General features: G+C 48.7%; 25 non-coding genes across 25 annotated transcripts; all 25 read left to right on the plus strand.

Annotated features, from left to right (window-relative positions):
- The first annotated feature begins 306 nt into the window (after positions 1–306).
- LOC142372769 (5S ribosomal RNA) lies at positions 307–425 on the plus strand. Its single transcript, XR_012768318.1, has one exon. It is a non-coding gene; the product is annotated as a 5S ribosomal RNA (ribosomal RNA).
- A 609-nt stretch (positions 426–1,034) lies between these two features.
- LOC142373259 (U5 spliceosomal RNA) lies at positions 1,035–1,147 on the plus strand. The gene has a single exon (XR_012768440.1). It is a non-coding gene; the product is annotated as a U5 spliceosomal RNA (small nuclear RNA).
- A 304-nt stretch (positions 1,148–1,451) lies between these two features.
- Positions 1,452–1,642, plus strand: LOC142367824 (U2 spliceosomal RNA). Its single transcript, XR_012767185.1, has one exon. It is a non-coding gene; the product is annotated as a U2 spliceosomal RNA (small nuclear RNA).
- Positions 1,643–2,006: 364 nt separating this feature from the next.
- On the plus strand, positions 2,007–2,125 carry LOC142372831 (5S ribosomal RNA). Its single transcript, XR_012768331.1, has one exon. It is a non-coding gene; the product is annotated as a 5S ribosomal RNA (ribosomal RNA).
- A 604-nt stretch (positions 2,126–2,729) lies between these two features.
- Positions 2,730–2,842, plus strand: LOC142373262 (U5 spliceosomal RNA). The gene has a single exon (XR_012768441.1). It is a non-coding gene; the product is annotated as a U5 spliceosomal RNA (small nuclear RNA).
- A 304-nt stretch (positions 2,843–3,146) lies between these two features.
- On the plus strand, positions 3,147–3,337 carry LOC142369072 (U2 spliceosomal RNA). Its single transcript, XR_012767507.1, has one exon. It is a non-coding gene; the product is annotated as a U2 spliceosomal RNA (small nuclear RNA).
- Positions 3,338–3,701: 364 nt separating this feature from the next.
- On the plus strand, positions 3,702–3,820 carry LOC142372891 (5S ribosomal RNA). Its single transcript, XR_012768351.1, has one exon. It is a non-coding gene; the product is annotated as a 5S ribosomal RNA (ribosomal RNA).
- A 609-nt stretch (positions 3,821–4,429) lies between these two features.
- On the plus strand, positions 4,430–4,542 carry LOC142373269 (U5 spliceosomal RNA). The gene has a single exon (XR_012768443.1). It is a non-coding gene; the product is annotated as a U5 spliceosomal RNA (small nuclear RNA).
- A 304-nt stretch (positions 4,543–4,846) lies between these two features.
- Positions 4,847–5,037, plus strand: LOC142369079 (U2 spliceosomal RNA). Its single transcript, XR_012767509.1, has one exon. It is a non-coding gene; the product is annotated as a U2 spliceosomal RNA (small nuclear RNA).
- A 364-nt stretch (positions 5,038–5,401) lies between these two features.
- On the plus strand, positions 5,402–5,520 carry LOC142372954 (5S ribosomal RNA). The gene has a single exon (XR_012768367.1). It is a non-coding gene; the product is annotated as a 5S ribosomal RNA (ribosomal RNA).
- A 609-nt stretch (positions 5,521–6,129) lies between these two features.
- On the plus strand, positions 6,130–6,242 carry LOC142373274 (U5 spliceosomal RNA). Its single transcript, XR_012768444.1, has one exon. It is a non-coding gene; the product is annotated as a U5 spliceosomal RNA (small nuclear RNA).
- Positions 6,243–6,546: 304 nt separating this feature from the next.
- On the plus strand, positions 6,547–6,737 carry LOC142367829 (U2 spliceosomal RNA). Its single transcript, XR_012767187.1, has one exon. It is a non-coding gene; the product is annotated as a U2 spliceosomal RNA (small nuclear RNA).
- A 364-nt stretch (positions 6,738–7,101) lies between these two features.
- On the plus strand, positions 7,102–7,220 carry LOC142375219 (5S ribosomal RNA). Its single transcript, XR_012768903.1, has one exon. It is a non-coding gene; the product is annotated as a 5S ribosomal RNA (ribosomal RNA).
- Positions 7,221–7,824: 604 nt separating this feature from the next.
- On the plus strand, positions 7,825–7,937 carry LOC142373276 (U5 spliceosomal RNA). Its single transcript, XR_012768445.1, has one exon. It is a non-coding gene; the product is annotated as a U5 spliceosomal RNA (small nuclear RNA).
- A 304-nt stretch (positions 7,938–8,241) lies between these two features.
- Positions 8,242–8,432, plus strand: LOC142370131 (U2 spliceosomal RNA). The gene has a single exon (XR_012767799.1). It is a non-coding gene; the product is annotated as a U2 spliceosomal RNA (small nuclear RNA).
- A 364-nt stretch (positions 8,433–8,796) lies between these two features.
- LOC142373011 (5S ribosomal RNA) lies at positions 8,797–8,915 on the plus strand. The gene has a single exon (XR_012768380.1). It is a non-coding gene; the product is annotated as a 5S ribosomal RNA (ribosomal RNA).
- A 609-nt stretch (positions 8,916–9,524) lies between these two features.
- LOC142373278 (U5 spliceosomal RNA) lies at positions 9,525–9,637 on the plus strand. The gene has a single exon (XR_012768446.1). It is a non-coding gene; the product is annotated as a U5 spliceosomal RNA (small nuclear RNA).
- A 304-nt stretch (positions 9,638–9,941) lies between these two features.
- Positions 9,942–10,132, plus strand: LOC142367835 (U2 spliceosomal RNA). The gene has a single exon (XR_012767189.1). It is a non-coding gene; the product is annotated as a U2 spliceosomal RNA (small nuclear RNA).
- A 364-nt stretch (positions 10,133–10,496) lies between these two features.
- LOC142373085 (5S ribosomal RNA) lies at positions 10,497–10,615 on the plus strand. The gene has a single exon (XR_012768393.1). It is a non-coding gene; the product is annotated as a 5S ribosomal RNA (ribosomal RNA).
- A 604-nt stretch (positions 10,616–11,219) lies between these two features.
- LOC142373283 (U5 spliceosomal RNA) lies at positions 11,220–11,332 on the plus strand. The gene has a single exon (XR_012768447.1). It is a non-coding gene; the product is annotated as a U5 spliceosomal RNA (small nuclear RNA).
- A 304-nt stretch (positions 11,333–11,636) lies between these two features.
- LOC142369085 (U2 spliceosomal RNA) lies at positions 11,637–11,827 on the plus strand. Its single transcript, XR_012767510.1, has one exon. It is a non-coding gene; the product is annotated as a U2 spliceosomal RNA (small nuclear RNA).
- Positions 11,828–12,191: 364 nt separating this feature from the next.
- On the plus strand, positions 12,192–12,310 carry LOC142373144 (5S ribosomal RNA). Its single transcript, XR_012768409.1, has one exon. It is a non-coding gene; the product is annotated as a 5S ribosomal RNA (ribosomal RNA).
- A 609-nt stretch (positions 12,311–12,919) lies between these two features.
- LOC142373287 (U5 spliceosomal RNA) lies at positions 12,920–13,032 on the plus strand. The gene has a single exon (XR_012768448.1). It is a non-coding gene; the product is annotated as a U5 spliceosomal RNA (small nuclear RNA).
- Positions 13,033–13,336: 304 nt separating this feature from the next.
- Positions 13,337–13,527, plus strand: LOC142369089 (U2 spliceosomal RNA). The gene has a single exon (XR_012767511.1). It is a non-coding gene; the product is annotated as a U2 spliceosomal RNA (small nuclear RNA).
- Positions 13,528–13,891: 364 nt separating this feature from the next.
- On the plus strand, positions 13,892–14,010 carry LOC142373190 (5S ribosomal RNA). The gene has a single exon (XR_012768423.1). It is a non-coding gene; the product is annotated as a 5S ribosomal RNA (ribosomal RNA).
- Positions 14,011–14,593: the final 583 nt, after the last annotated feature.

Genomic DNA, 14,593 nt, shown 5'->3' on the forward strand with positions numbered 1-14,593 from the left:
GTATTCTGACTTCTAAAATGGAACTATAATCTTTAGAAAAGACGCAGTTTATGAGCACGTCGTGGGATTGAGCTTCCCTGGTTTCTCTGTATGACCATGAACACCAAACTACACACAGAGAACAGAGGAGCTTGACAGACACACACTAAGTTATCTGAGAGTCCCATTTTCAGCTGCAGAGAACAATCACATCAGGGAAGTCGACGTGCAGGCACAACATCAGCCTCTCAAGCCAACTCTCTGGTAAAATAGGGGCAACGTATGGTTCCAGCACCTATGTAACACATATTTGTCACGGGGACTGTGGCTTACGGCCACACCGCCCTGAACACGCCCGATCTCGTCCGAACTCGGAAGCCAAGCAGGGTCGGGCCTGGTTAGTACTTGGATGGGAGACCGCTTGGGAATACCAGGTGCTGTAAGCATTTTTCTCTCTTCTCTTCTCTCTGCATGTCTTTTGTTGAAACATCTGTTGATCACCCTGTGATCCATCTTGCTGATCCTGGATCTGCTAAGGTGTCCCAGGTCATGGTTGCCTTTGATCCTCATACATTTAACTTTGTCCTGACAAAGGAGCAGTTCCAAAAAGTCAAACAGGGACTGCCTTTGCATTTGACGCAGTCAAACTGCATGCGCCTGGAGAAGCCAAAAGGCTTACAGCACCTGGTATTCCCAGGCGGTCTCCCCATCCAAGTACTAACCAGGCCCGACTCTGCTTAGCTTCTGAGATAAAACTCTGGCTTTTAGTCTGCGAAAAGAGAGTGAAAGTGAACTCCACTTTGAGATGGCTCTGGGATTGGGCCGACTGGGAGAATTGCTTGAAAAAAACCTCTACACCCAATGAGCGGTCAGAACAAAGCCTCAAGACCCCTAGTCTTTTGCACAGAGTAAAAGACAAAGCAGCCATTGAATAGGGCCCGATTGTTCCTACCTGGTCGGCCGAGGAGCCAGCGTCTCAACCAAGCAAAGCTCACCGTGGGGAAGGTGGCTATGCCAACTAGCCTGATGCACTGCTCCCGCAGTGTCAAATACTCGTACTCTGGTTTCTCTTCATAACGTACAAGTCTTTCGCCTTTTACTAAAGACTTCCGTGGAGAGCAGCATTAATGAGTTGTTTCTATTTTTGGAAGGCTTTACCTTTGCGGGTGAAGCCCATTCTGTCTGTGCAAAGGAAATCTTCTTGCTGTGCCAAGTGACTTCTCGGAGTAGAGTCACCCTATTTCTTGAGACCGTGCCCATGTTCAAAGCTGGAGCGCTAAATTGTTGTTGTTTGAATGGTGCTCAGTGGAGCGGGCGGGAGTGCAAAGTTGTACCATCTGAAACGGCTGAAGAGTGCTCACTGCAGCGGGTGGGCGGAGGTGCAAAGTGACGCTTTGTAGGCAAAAAAAGAGCACCGCCACAAGTGCGCATTGTGCCAGGAAGGGCTCTCGGACGTGAAACAGTGGAGGGTTATCGCTTCTCGGCCTTTTGGCTAAGATCAAGTGTAGTATCTGTTCTTATCAGTTTAATATCTGATACGTCCTCTATATGAGGACTACATATTAAATGGATTTTTAGGCACAGGGGTTGAAAAAGGGGCTTGCTCCGTTCACTCCACGCATCGACCCGGTACTGCAGTGCCGCCGGGAACGGTGCACTCTTCCCAACTCTTGTGAAATAACAAAACCAGCGGTACAGGGTGGTAGTTTCAGGGAGCCATTGTATTCTGTCTTCTAAAATGGAACTATAATCTTTAGAAAAGACGCAGTTTATGAGCACGTCGTGGGATTGAGCTTCCCTGGTTTCTCTGTATGACCATGAACACCAAACTACACACAGAGAACAGAGGAGCTTGACAGACACACACTAAGTTATCTGAGAGTCCCATTTTCAGCTGCAGAGAACAATCACATCAGGGAAGTCGACGTGCAGGCACAACATCAGCCTCTCAAGCCAACTCTCTGGTAAAATAGGGGAAACGTATGGTTCCAGCACCTATGTAACACATATTTGTCACGGGGACTGTGGCTTACGGCCACACCGCCCTGAACACGCCCGATCTCGTCCGAACTCGGAAGCCAAGCAGGGTCGGGCCTGGTTAGTACTTGGATGGGAGACCGCTTGGGAATACCAGGTGCTGTAAGCATTTTTCTCTCTTCTCTCTGCATGTCTTTTGTTGAAACATCTGTTGATCACCCTGTGATCCATCTTGCTGATCCTGGATCTGCTAAGGTGTCCCAGGTCATGGTTGCCTTTGATACTCATACATTTAACTTTGTCCTGACAAAGGAGCAGTTCCAAAAAGTCAAACAGGGACTGCCTTTGCATTTGACGCAGTCAAACTGCATGCGCCTGGAGAAGCCAAAAGGCTTACAGCACCTGGTATTCCCAGGCGGTCTCCCCATCCAAGTACTAACCAGGCCCGACTCTGCTTAGCATCTGAGATAAAACTCTGGCTTTTAGTCTGCGAAAAGAGAGTGAAAGTGAACTCCACTTTGAGATGGCTCTGGGATTGGGCCGACTGGGAGAATTGCTTGAAAAAAACCTCTACACCCAATGAGCGGTCAGAACAAAGCCTCAAGACCCCTAGTCTTTTGCACAGAGTAAAAGACAAAGCAGCCATTGAATAGGGCCCGATTGTTCCTACCTGGTCGGCCGAGGAGCGAGCGTCTTAACCAAGCAAAGCTCACCGTGGGCAAGGTGGCTATACCAACTAGCCTGATGCACTGCTCCCGCAGTGTCAAATACTCGTACTCTGGTTTCTCTTCATAACGTACAAGTCTTTCGCCTTTTACTAAAGACTTCCGTGGAGAGCAGCATTAATGAGTTGTTTCTATTTTTGGAAGGCTTTACCTTTGCGGGTGAAGCCCATTCTGTCTGTGCAAAGGAAATCTTCTTGCTGTGCCAAGTGACTTCTCGGAGTAGAGTCACCTTATTTCTTGAGACCGTGCCCATGTTCAAAGCTGGAGCGCTAAATTGTTGTTGTTTGAATGGTGCTCAGTGGAGCGGGCGGGAGTGCAAAGTTGTACCATCTGAAACGGCTGAAGAGTGCTCACTGCAGCGGGTGGGCGGAGGTGCAAAGTGACGCTTTGTAGGCAAAAAAAGAGCACCGCCACAAGTGCGCATTGTGCCAGGAAGGGCTCTCGGACGTGAAACAGTGGAGGGTTATCGCTTCTCGGCCTTTTGGCTAAGATCAAGTGTAGTATCTGTTCTTATCAGTTTAATATCTGATACGTCCTCTATATGAGGACTACATATTAAATGGATTTTTAGGCACAGGGGTTGAAAAAGGGGCTTGCTCCGTTCACTCCACGCATCGACCCGGTACTGCAGTGCCGCTGGGAACGGTGCACTCTTCCCAACTCTTGTGAAATAACAAAACCAGCGGTACAGGGTGGTAGTTTCAGGGAGCCATTGTATTCTGACTTCTAAAATGGAACTATAATCTTTAGAAAAGACGCAGTTTATGAGCACGTCGTGGGATTGAGCTTCCCTGGTTTCTCTGTATGACCATGAACACCAAACTACACACAGAGAACAGAGGAGCTTGACAGACACACACTAAGTTATCTGAGAGTCCCATTTTCAGCTGCAGAGAACAATCACATCAGGGAAGTCGACGTGCAGGCACAACATCAGCCTCTCAAGCCAACTCTCTGGTAAAATAGGGGCAACGTATGGTTCCAGCACCTATGTAACACATATTTGTCACGGGGACTGTGGCTTACGGCCACACCGCCCTGAACACGCCCGATCTCGTCCGAACTCGGAAGCCAAGCAGGGTCGGGCCTGGTTAGTACTTGGATGGGAGACCGCTTGGGAATACCAGGTGCTGTAAGCATTTTTCTCTCTTCTCTTCTCTCTGCATGTCTTTTGTTGAAACATCTGTTGATCACCCTGTGATCCATCTTGCTGATCCTGGATCTGCTAAGGTGTCCCAGGTCATGGTTGCCTTTGATACTCATACATTTAACTTTGTCCTGACAAAGGAGCAGTTCCAAAAAGTCAAACAGGGACTGCCTTTGCATTTGACGCAGTCAAACTGCATGCGCCTGGAGAAGCCAAAAGGCTTACAGCACCTGGTATTCCCAGGCGGTCTCCCCATCCAAGTACTAACCAGGCCCGACTCTGCTTAGCATCTGAGATAAAACTCTGGCTTTTAGTCTGCGAAAAGAGAGTGAAAGTGAACTCCACTTTGAGATGGCTCTGGGATTGGGCCGACTGGGAGAATTGCTTGAAAAAAACCTCTACACCCAATGAGCGGTCAGAACAAAGCCTCAAGACCCCTAGTCTTTTGCACAGAGTAAAAGACAAAGCAGCCATTGAATAGGGCCCGATTGTTCCTACCTGGTCGGCCGAGGAGCGAGCGTCTTAACCAAGCAAAGCTCACCGTGGGCAAGGTGGCTATACCAACTAGCCTGATGCACTGCTCCCGCAGTGTCAAATACTCGTACTCTGGTTTCTCTTCATAACGTACAAGTCTTTCGCCTTTTACTAAAGACTTCCGTGGAGAGCAGCATTAATGAGTTGTTTCTATTTTTGGAAGGCTTTACCTTTGCGGGTGAAGCCCATTCTGTCTGTGCAAAGGAAATCTTCTTGCTGTGCCAAGTGACTTCTCGGAGTAGAGTCACCTTATTTCTTGAGACCGTGCCCATGTTCAAAGCTGGAGCGCTAAATTGTTGTTGTTTGAATGGTGCTCAGTGGAGCGGGCGGGAGTGCAAAGTTGTACCATCTGAAACGGCTGAAGAGTGCTCACTGCAGCGGGTGGGCGGAGGTGCAAAGTGACGCTTTGTAGGCAAAAAAAGAGCACCGCCACAAGTGCGCATTGTGCCAGGAAGGGCTCTCGGACGTGAAACAGTGGAGGGTTATCGCTTCTCGGCCTTTTGGCTAAGATCAAGTGTAGTATCTGTTCTTATCAGTTTAATATCTGATACGTCCTCTATATGAGGACTACATATTAAATGGATTTTTAGGCACAGGGGTTGAAAAAGGGGCTTGCTCCGTTCACTCCACGCATCGACCCGGTACTGCAGTGCCGCTGGGAACGGTGCACTCTTCCCAACTCTTGTGAAATAACAAAACCAGCGGTACAGGGTGGTAGTTTCAGGGAGCCATTGTATTCTGACTTCTAAAATGGAACTATAATCTTTAGAAAAGACGCAGTTTATGAGCACGTCGTGGGATTGAGCTTCCCTGGTTTCTCTGTATGACCATGAACACCAAACTACACACAGAGAACAGAGGAGCTTGACAGACACACACTAAGTTATCTGAGAGTCCCATTTTCAGCTGCAGAGAACAATCACATCAGGGAAGTCGACGTGCAGGCACAACATCAGCCTCTCAAGCCAACTCTCTGGTAAAATAGGGGCAACGTATGGTTCCAGCACCTATGTAACACATATTTGTCACGGGGACTGTGGCTTACGGCCACACCGCCCTGAACACGCCCGATCTCGTCCGAACTCGGAAGCCAAGCAGGGTCGGGCCTGGTTAGTACTTGGATGGGAGACCGCTTGGGAATACCAGGTGCTGTAAGCATTTTTCTCTCTTCTCTTCTCTCTGCATGTCTTTTGTTGAAACATCTGTTGATCACCCTGTGATCCATCTTGCTGATCCTGGATCTGCTAAGGTGTCCCAGGTCATGGTTGCCTTTGATCCTCATACATTTAACTTTGTCCTGACAAAGGAGCAGTTCCAAAAAGTCAAACAGGGACTGCCTTTGCATTTGACGCAGTCAAACTGCATGCGCCTGGAGAAGCCAAAAGGCTTACAGCACCTGGTATTCCCAGGCGGTCTCCCCATCCAAGTACTAACCAGGCCCGACTCTGCTTAGCTTCTGAGATAAAACTCTGGCTTTTAGTCTGCGAAAAGAGAGTGAAAGTGAACTCCACTTTGAGATGGCTCTGGGATTGGGCCGACTGGGAGAATTGCTTGAAAAAAACCTCTACACCCAATGAGCGGTCAGAACAAAGCCTCAAGACCCCTAGTCTTTTGCACAGAGTAAAAGACAAAGCAGCCATTGAATAGGGCCCGATTGTTCCTACCTGGTCGGCCGAGGAGCCAGCGTCTCAACCAAGCAAAGCTCACCGTGGGGAAGGTGGCTATGCCAACTAGCCTGATGCACTGCTCCCGCAGTGTCAAATACTCGTACTCTGGTTTCTCTTCATAACGTACAAGTCTTTCGCCTTTTACTAAAGACTTCCGTGGAGAGCAGCATTAATGAGTTGTTTCTATTTTTGGAAGGCTTTACCTTTGCGGGTGAAGCCCATTCTGTCTGTGCAAAGGAAATCTTCTTGCTGTGCCAAGTGACTTCTCGGAGTAGAGTCACCTTATTTCTTGAGACCGTGCCCATGTTCAAAGCTGGAGCGCTAAATTGTTGTTGTTTGAATGGTGCTCAGTGGAGCGGGCGGGAGTGCAAAGTTGTACCATCTGAAACGGCTGAAGAGTGCTCACTGCAGCGGGTGGGCGGAGGTGCAAAGTGACGCTTTGTAGGCAAAAAAAGAGCACCGCCACAAGTGCGCATTGTGCCAGGAAGGGCTCTCGGACGTGAAACAGTGGAGGGTTATCGCTTCTCGGCCTTTTGGCTAAGATCAAGTGTAGTATCTGTTCTTATCAGTTTAATATCTGATACGTCCTCTATATGAGGACTACATATTAAATGGATTTTTAGGCACAGGGGTTGAAAAAGGGGCTTGCTCCGTTCACTCCACGCATCGACCCGGTACTGCAGTGCCGCCGGGAACGGTGCACTCTTCCCAACTCTTGTGAAATAACAAAACCAGCGGTACAGGGTGGTAGTTTCAGGGAGCCATTGTATTCTGTCTTCTAAAATGGAACTATAATCTTTAGAAAAGACGCAGTTTATGAGCACGTCGTGGGATTGAGCTTCCCTGGTTTCTCTGTATGACCATGAACACCAAACTACACACAGAGAACAGAGGAGCTTGACAGACACACACTAAGTTATCTGAGAGTCCCATTTTCAGCTGCAGAGAACAATCACATCAGGGAAGTCGACGTGCAGGCACAACATCAGCCTCTCAAGCCAACTCTCTGGTAAAATAGGGGAAACGTATGGTTCCAGCACCTATGTAACACATATTTGTCACGGGGACTGTGGCTTACGGCCACACCGCCCTGAACATGCCCGATCTCGTCCGAACTCGGAAGCCAAGCAGGGTCGGGCCTGGTTAGTACTTGGATGGGAGACCGCTTGGGAATACCAGGTGCTGTAAGCATTTTTCTCTCTTCTCTCTGCATGTCTTTTGTTGAAACATCTGTTGATCACCCTGTGATCCATCTTGCTGATCCTGGATCTGCTAAGGTGTCCCAGGTCATGGTTGCCTTTGATACTCATACATTTAACTTTGTCCTGACAAAGGAGCAGTTCCAAAAAGTCAAACAGGGACTGCCTTTGCATTTGACGCAGTCAAACTGCATGCGCCTGGAGAAGCCAAAAGGCTTACAGCACCTGGTATTCCCAGGCGGTCTCCCCATCCAAGTACTAACCAGGCCCGACTCTGCTTAGCATCTGAGATAAAACTCTGGCTTTTAGTCTGCGAAAAGAGAGTGAAAGTGAACTCCACTTTGAGATGGTTCTGGGATTGGGCCGACTGGGAGAATTGCTTGAAAAAAACCTCTACACCCAATGAGCGGTCAGAACAAAGCCTCAAGACCCCTAGTCTTTTGCACAGAGTAAAAGACAAAGCAGCCACTGAATAGGGCCCGATTGTTCCTACCTGGTCGGCCGAGGAGCGAGCGTCTTAACCAAGCAAAGCTCACCGTGGGCAAGGTGGCTATACCAACTAGCCTGATGCACTGCTCCCGCAGTGTCAAATACTCGTACTCTGGTTTCTCTTCATAACGTACAAGTCTTTCGCCTTTTACTAAAGACTTCCGTGGAGAGCAGCATTAATGAGTTGTTTCTATTTTTGGAAGGCTTTACCTTTGCGGGTGAAGCCCATTCTGTCTGTGCAAAGGAAATCTTCTTGCTGTGCCAAGTGACTTCTCGGAGTAGAGTCACCTTATTTCTTGAGACCGTGCCCATGTTCAAAGCTGGAGCGCTAAATTGTTGTTGTTTGAATGGTGCTCAGTGGAGCGGGCGGGAGTGCAAAGTTGTACCATCTGAAACGGCTGAAGAGTGCTCACTGCAGCGGGTGGGCGGAGGTGCAAAGTGACGCTTTGTAGGCAAAAAAAGAGCACCGCCACAAGTGCGCATTGTGCCAGGAAGGGCTCTCGGACGTGAAACAGTGGAGGGTTATCGCTTCTCGGCCTTTTGGCTAAGATCAAGTGTAGTATCTGTTCTTATCAATTTAATATCTGATACGTCCTCTATATGAGGACTACATATTAAATGGATTTTTAGGCACAGGGGTTGAAAAAGGGGCTTGCTCCGTTCACTCCACGCATCGACCCGGTACTGCAGTGCCGCTGGGAACGGTGCACTCTTCCCAACTCTTGTGAAATAACAAAACCAGCGGTACAGGGTGGTAGTTTCAGGGAGCCATTGTATTCTGACTTCTAAAATGGAACTATAATCTTTAGAAAAGACGCAGTTTATGAGCACGTCGTGGGATTGAGCTTCCCTGGTTTCTCTGTATGACCATGAACACCAAACTACACACAGAGAACAGAGGAGCTTGACAGACACACACTAAGTTATCTGAGAGTCCCATTTTCAGCTGCAGAGAACAATCACATCAGGGAAGTCGACGTGCAGGCACAACATCAGCCTCTCAAGCCAACTCTCTGGTAAAATAGGGGCAACGTATGGTTCCAGCACCTATGTAACACATATTTGTCACGGGGACTGTGGCTTACGGCCACACCGCCCTGAACACGCCCGATCTCGTCCGAACTCGGAAGCCAAGCAGGGTCGGGCCTGGTTAGTACTTGGATGGGAGACCGCTTGGGAATACCAGGTGCTGTAAGCATTTTTCTCTCTTCTCTTCTCTCTGCATGTCTTTTGTTGAAACATCTGTTGATCACCCTGTGATCCATCTTGCTGATCCTGGATCTGCTAAGGTGTCCCAGGTCATGGTTGCCTTTGATCCTCATACATTTAACTTTGTCCTGACAAAGGAGCAGTTCCAAAAAGTCAAACAGGGACTGCCTTTGCATTTGACGCAGTCAAACTGCATGCGCCTGGAGAAGCCAAAAGGCTTACAGCACCTGGTATTCCCAGGCGGTCTCCCCATCCAAGTACTAACCAGGCCCGACTCTGCTTAGCTTCTGAGATAAAACTCTGGCTTTTAGTCTGCGAAAAGAGAGTGAAAGTGAACTCCACTTTGAGATGGCTCTGGGATTGGGCCGACTGGGAGAATTGCTTGAAAAAAACCTCTACACCCAATGAGCGGTCAGAACAAAGCCTCAAGACCCCTAGTCTTTTGCACAGAGTAAAAGACAAAGCAGCCATTGAATAGGGCCCGATTGTTCCTACCTGGTCGGCCGAGGAGCCAGCGTCTCAACCAAGCAAAGCTCACCGTGGGGAAGGTGGCTATGCCAACTAGCCTGATGCACTGCTCCCGCAGTGTCAAATACTCGTACTCTGGTTTCTCTTCATAACGTACAAGTCTTTCGCCTTTTACTAAAGACTTCCGTGGAGAGCAGCATTAATGAGTTGTTTCTATTTTTGGAAGGCTTTACCTTTGCGGGTGAAGCCCATTCTGTCTGTGCAAAGGAAATCTTCTTGCTGTGCCAAGTGACTTCTCGGAGTAGAGTCACCCTATTTCTTGAGACCGTGCCCATGTTCAAAGCTGGAGCGCTAAATTGTTGTTGTTTGAATGGTGCTCAGTGGAGCGGGCGGGAGTGCAAAGTTGTACCATCTGAAACGGCTGAAGAGTGCTCACTGCAGCGGGTGGGCGGAGGTGCAAAGTGACGCTTTGTAGGCAAAAAAAGAGCACCGCCACAAGTGCGCATTGTGCCAGGAAGGGCTCTCGGACGTGAAACAGTGGAGGGTTATCGCTTCTCGGCCTTTTGGCTAAGATCAAGTGTAGTATCTGTTCTTATCAGTTTAATATCTGATACGTCCTCTATATGAGGACTACATATTAAATGGATTTTTAGGCACAGGGGTTGAAAAAGGGGCTTGCTCCGTTCACTCCACGCATCGACCCGGTACTGCAGTGCCGCCGGGAACGGTGCACTCTTCCCAACTCTTGTGAAATAACAAAACCAGCGGTACAGGGTGGTAGTTTCAGGGAGCCATTGTATTCTGTCTTCTAAAATGGAACTATAATCTTTAGAAAAGACGCAGTTTATGAGCACGTCGTGGGATTGAGCTTCCCTGGTTTCTCTGTATGACCATGAACACCAAACTACACACAGAGAACAGAGGAGCTTGACAGACACACACTAAGTTATCTGAGAGTCCCATTTTCAGCTGCAGAGAACAATCACATCAGGGAAGTCGACGTGCAGGCACAACATCAGCCTCTCAAGCCAACTCTCTGGTAAAATAGGGGAAACGTATGGTTCCAGCACCTATGTAACACATATTTGTCACGGGGACTGTGGCTTACGGCCACACCGCCCTGAACACGCCCGATCTCGTCCGAACTCGGAAGCCAAGCAGGGTCGGGCCTGGTTAGTACTTGGATGGGAGACCGCTTGGGAATACCAGGTGCTGTAAGCATTTTTCTCTCTTCTCTCTGCATGTCTTTTGTTGAAACATCTGTTGATCACCCTGTGATCCATCTTGCTGATCCTGGATCTGCTAAGGTGTCCCAGGTCATGGTTGCCTTTGATACTCATACATTTAACTTTGTCCTGACAAAGGAGCAGTTCCAAAAAGTCAAACAGGGACTGCCTTTGCATTTGACGCAGTCAAACTGCATGCGCCTGGAGAAGCCAAAAGGCTTACAGCACCTGGTATTCCCAGGCGGTCTCCCCATCCAAGTACTAACCAGGCCCGACTCTGCTTAGCATCTGAGATAAAACTCTGGCTTTTAGTCTGCGAAAAGAGAGTGAAAGTGAACTCCACTTTGAGATGGCTCTGGGATTGGGCCGACTGGGAGAATTGCTTGAAAAAAACCTCTACACCCAATGAGCGGTCAGAACAAAGCCTCAAGACCCCTAGTCTTTTGCACAGAGTAAAAGACAAAGCAGCCATTGAATAGGGCCCGATTGTTCCTACCTGGTCGGCCGAGGAGCGAGCGTCTTAACCAAGCAAAGCTCACCGTGGGCAAGGTGGCTATACCAACTAGCCTGATGCACTGCTCCCGCAGTGTCAAATACTCGTACTCTGGTTTCTCTTCATAACGTACAAGTCTTTCGCCTTTTACTAAAGACTTCCGTGGAGAGCAGCATTAATGAGTTGTTTCTATTTTTGGAAGGCTTTACCTTTGCGGGTGAAGCCCATTCTGTCTGTGCAAAGGAAATCTTCTTGCTGTGCCAAGTGACTTCTCGGAGTAGAGTCACCTTATTTCTTGAGACCGTGCCCATGTTCAAAGCTGGAGCGCTAAATTGTTGTTGTTTGAATGGTGCTCAGTGGAGCGGGCGGGAGTGCAAAGTTGTACCATCTGAAACGGCTGAAGAGTGCTCACTGCAGCGGGTGGGCGGAGGTGCAAAGTGACGCTTTGTAGGCAAAAAAAGAGCACCGCCACAAGTGCGCATTGTGCCAGGAAGGGCTCTCGGACGTGAAACAGTGGAGGGTTATCGCTTCTCGGCCTTTTGGCTAAGATCAAGTGTAGTATCTGTTCTTATCAGTTTAATATCTGATACGTCCTCTATATGAGGACTACATATTAAATGGATTTTTAGGCACAGGGGTTGAAAAAGGGGCTTGCTCCGTTCACTCCACGCATCGACCCGGTACTGCAGTGCCGCTGGGAACGGTGCACTCTTCCCAACTCTTGTGAAATAACAAAACCAGCGGTACAGGGTGGTAGTTTCAGGGAGCCATTGTATTCTGACTTCTAAAATGGAACTATAATCTTTAGAAAAGACGCAGTTTATGAGCACGTCGTGGGATTGAGCTTCCCTGGTTTCTCTGTATGACCATGAACACCAAACTACACACAGAGAACAGAGGAGCTTGACAGACACACACTAAGTTATCTGAGAGTCCCATTTTCAGCTGCAGAGAACAATCACATCAGGGAAGTCGACGTGCAGGCACAACATCAGCCTCTCAAGCCAACTCTCTGGTAAAATAGGGGCAACGTATGGTTCCAGCACCTATGTAACACATATTTGTCACGGGGACTGTGGCTTACGGCCACACCGCCCTGAACACGCCCGATCTCGTCCGAACTCGGAAGCCAAGCAGGGTCGGGCCTGGTTAGTACTTGGATGGGAGACCGCTTGGGAATACCAGGTGCTGTAAGCATTTTTCTCTCTTCTCTTCTCTCTGCATGTCTTTTGTTGAAACATCTGTTGATCACCCTGTGATCCATCTTGCTGATCCTGGATCTGCTAAGGTGTCCCAGGTCATGGTTGCCTTTGATACTCATACATTTAACTTTGTCCTGACAAAGGAGCAGTTCCAAAAAGTCAAACAGGGACTGCCTTTGCATTTGACGCAGTCAAACTGCATGCGCCTGGAGAAGCCAAAAGGCTTACAGCACCTGGTATTCCCAGGCGGTCTCCCCATCCAAGTACTAACCAGGCCCGACTCTGCTTAGCATCTGAGATAAAACTCTGGCTTTTAGTCTGCGAAAAGAGAGTGAAAGTGAACTCCACTTTGAGATGGCTCTGGGATTGGGCCGACTGGGAGAATTGCTTGAAAAAAACCTCTACACCCAATGAGCGGTCAGAACAAAGCCTCAAGACCCCTAGTCTTTTGCACAGAGTAAAAGACAAAGCAGCCATTGAATAGGGCCCGATTGTTCCTACCTGGTCGGCCGAGGAGCGAGCGTCTTAACCAAGCAAAGCTCACCGTGGGCAAGGTGGCTATACCAACTAGCCTGATGCACTGCTCCCGCAGTGTCAAATACTCGTACTCTGGTTTCTCTTCATAACGTACAAGTCTTTCGCCTTTTACTAAAGACTTCCGTGGAGAGCAGCATTAATGAGTTGTTTCTATTTTTGGAAGGCTTTACCTTTGCGGGTGAAGCCCATTCTGTCTGTGCAAAGGAAATCTTCTTGCTGTGCCAAGTGACTTCTCGGAGTAGAGTCACCTTATTTCTTGAGACCGTGCCCATGTTCAAAGCTGGAGCGCTAAATTGTTGTTGTTTGAATGGTGCTCAGTGGAGCGGGCGGGAGTGCAAAGTTGTACCATCTGAAACGGCTGAAGAGTGCTCACTGCAGCGGGTGGGCGGAGGTGCAAAGTGACGCTTTGTAGGCAAAAAAAGAGCACCGCCACAAGTGCGCATTGTGCCAGGAAGGGCTCTCGGACGTGAAACAGTGGAGGGTTATCGCTTCTCGGCCTTTTGGCTAAGATCAAGTGTAGTATCTGTTCTTATCAGTTTAATATCTGATACGTCCTCTATATGAGGACTACATATTAAATGGATTTTTAGGCACAGGGGTTGAAAAAGGGGCTTGCTCCGTTCACTCCACGCATCGACCCGGTACTGCAGTGCCGCTGGGAACGGTGCACTCTTCCCAACTCTTGTGAAATAACAAAACCAGCGGTACAGGGTGGTAGTTTCAGGGAGCCATTGTATTCTGACTTCTAAAATGGAACTATAATCTTTAGAAAAGACGCAGTTTATGAGCACGTCGTGGGATTGAGCTTCCCTGGTTTCTCTGTATGACCATGAACACCAAACTACACACAGAGAACAGAGGAGCTTGACAGACACACACTAAGTTATCTGAGAGTCCCATTTTCAGCTGCAGAGAACAATCACATCAGGGAAGTCGACGTGCAGGCACAACATCAGCCTCTCAAGCCAACTCTCTGGTAAAATAGGGGCAACGTATGGTTCCAGCACCTATGTAACACATATTTGTCACGGGGACTGTGGCTTACGGCCACACCGCCCTGAACACGCCCGATCTCGTCCGAACTCGGAAGCCAAGCAGGGTCGGGCCTGGTTAGTACTTGGATGGGAGACCGCTTGGGAATACCAGGTGCTGTAAGCATTTTTCTCTCTTCTCTTCTCTCTGCATGTCTTTTGTTGAAACATCTGTTGATCACCCTGTGATCCATCTTGCTGATCCTGGATCTGCTGAGATGTCCCAGGTCATGGTTGCCTTTGATCCTCATACATTTAACTTTGTCCTGACAAAGGAGCAGTTCCAAAAAGTCAAACAGGGACTGCCTTTGCATTTGACGCAGTCAAACTGCATGCGCCTGGAGAAGCCAAAAGGCTTACAGCACCTGGTATTCCCAGGCGGTCTCCCCATCCAAGTACTAACCAGGCCCGACTCTGCTTAGCTTCTGAGATAAAACTCTGGCTTTTAGTCTGCGAAAAGAGAGTGAAAGTGAACTCCACTTTGAGATGGCTCTGGGATTGGGCCGACTGGGAGAATTGCTTGAAAAAAACCTCTACACCCAATGAGCGGTCAGAACAAAGCCTCAAGACCCCTAGTCTTTTGCACAGAGTAAAAGACAAAGCAGCCATTGAATAGGGCCCGATTGTTCCTACCTGGTCGGCCGAGGAGCCAGCGTCTCAACCAAGCAAAGCTCACCGTGGGGAAGGTGGCTATGCCAACTAGCCTGATG

The sequence above is a fragment of the Odontesthes bonariensis genome, chromosome 2 (assembly GCF_027942865.1).
Source record: "Odontesthes bonariensis isolate fOdoBon6 chromosome 2, fOdoBon6.hap1, whole genome shotgun sequence".
In the NCBI taxonomy this organism is placed as follows: domain Eukaryota; kingdom Metazoa; phylum Chordata; class Actinopteri; order Atheriniformes; family Atherinopsidae; genus Odontesthes; species Odontesthes bonariensis.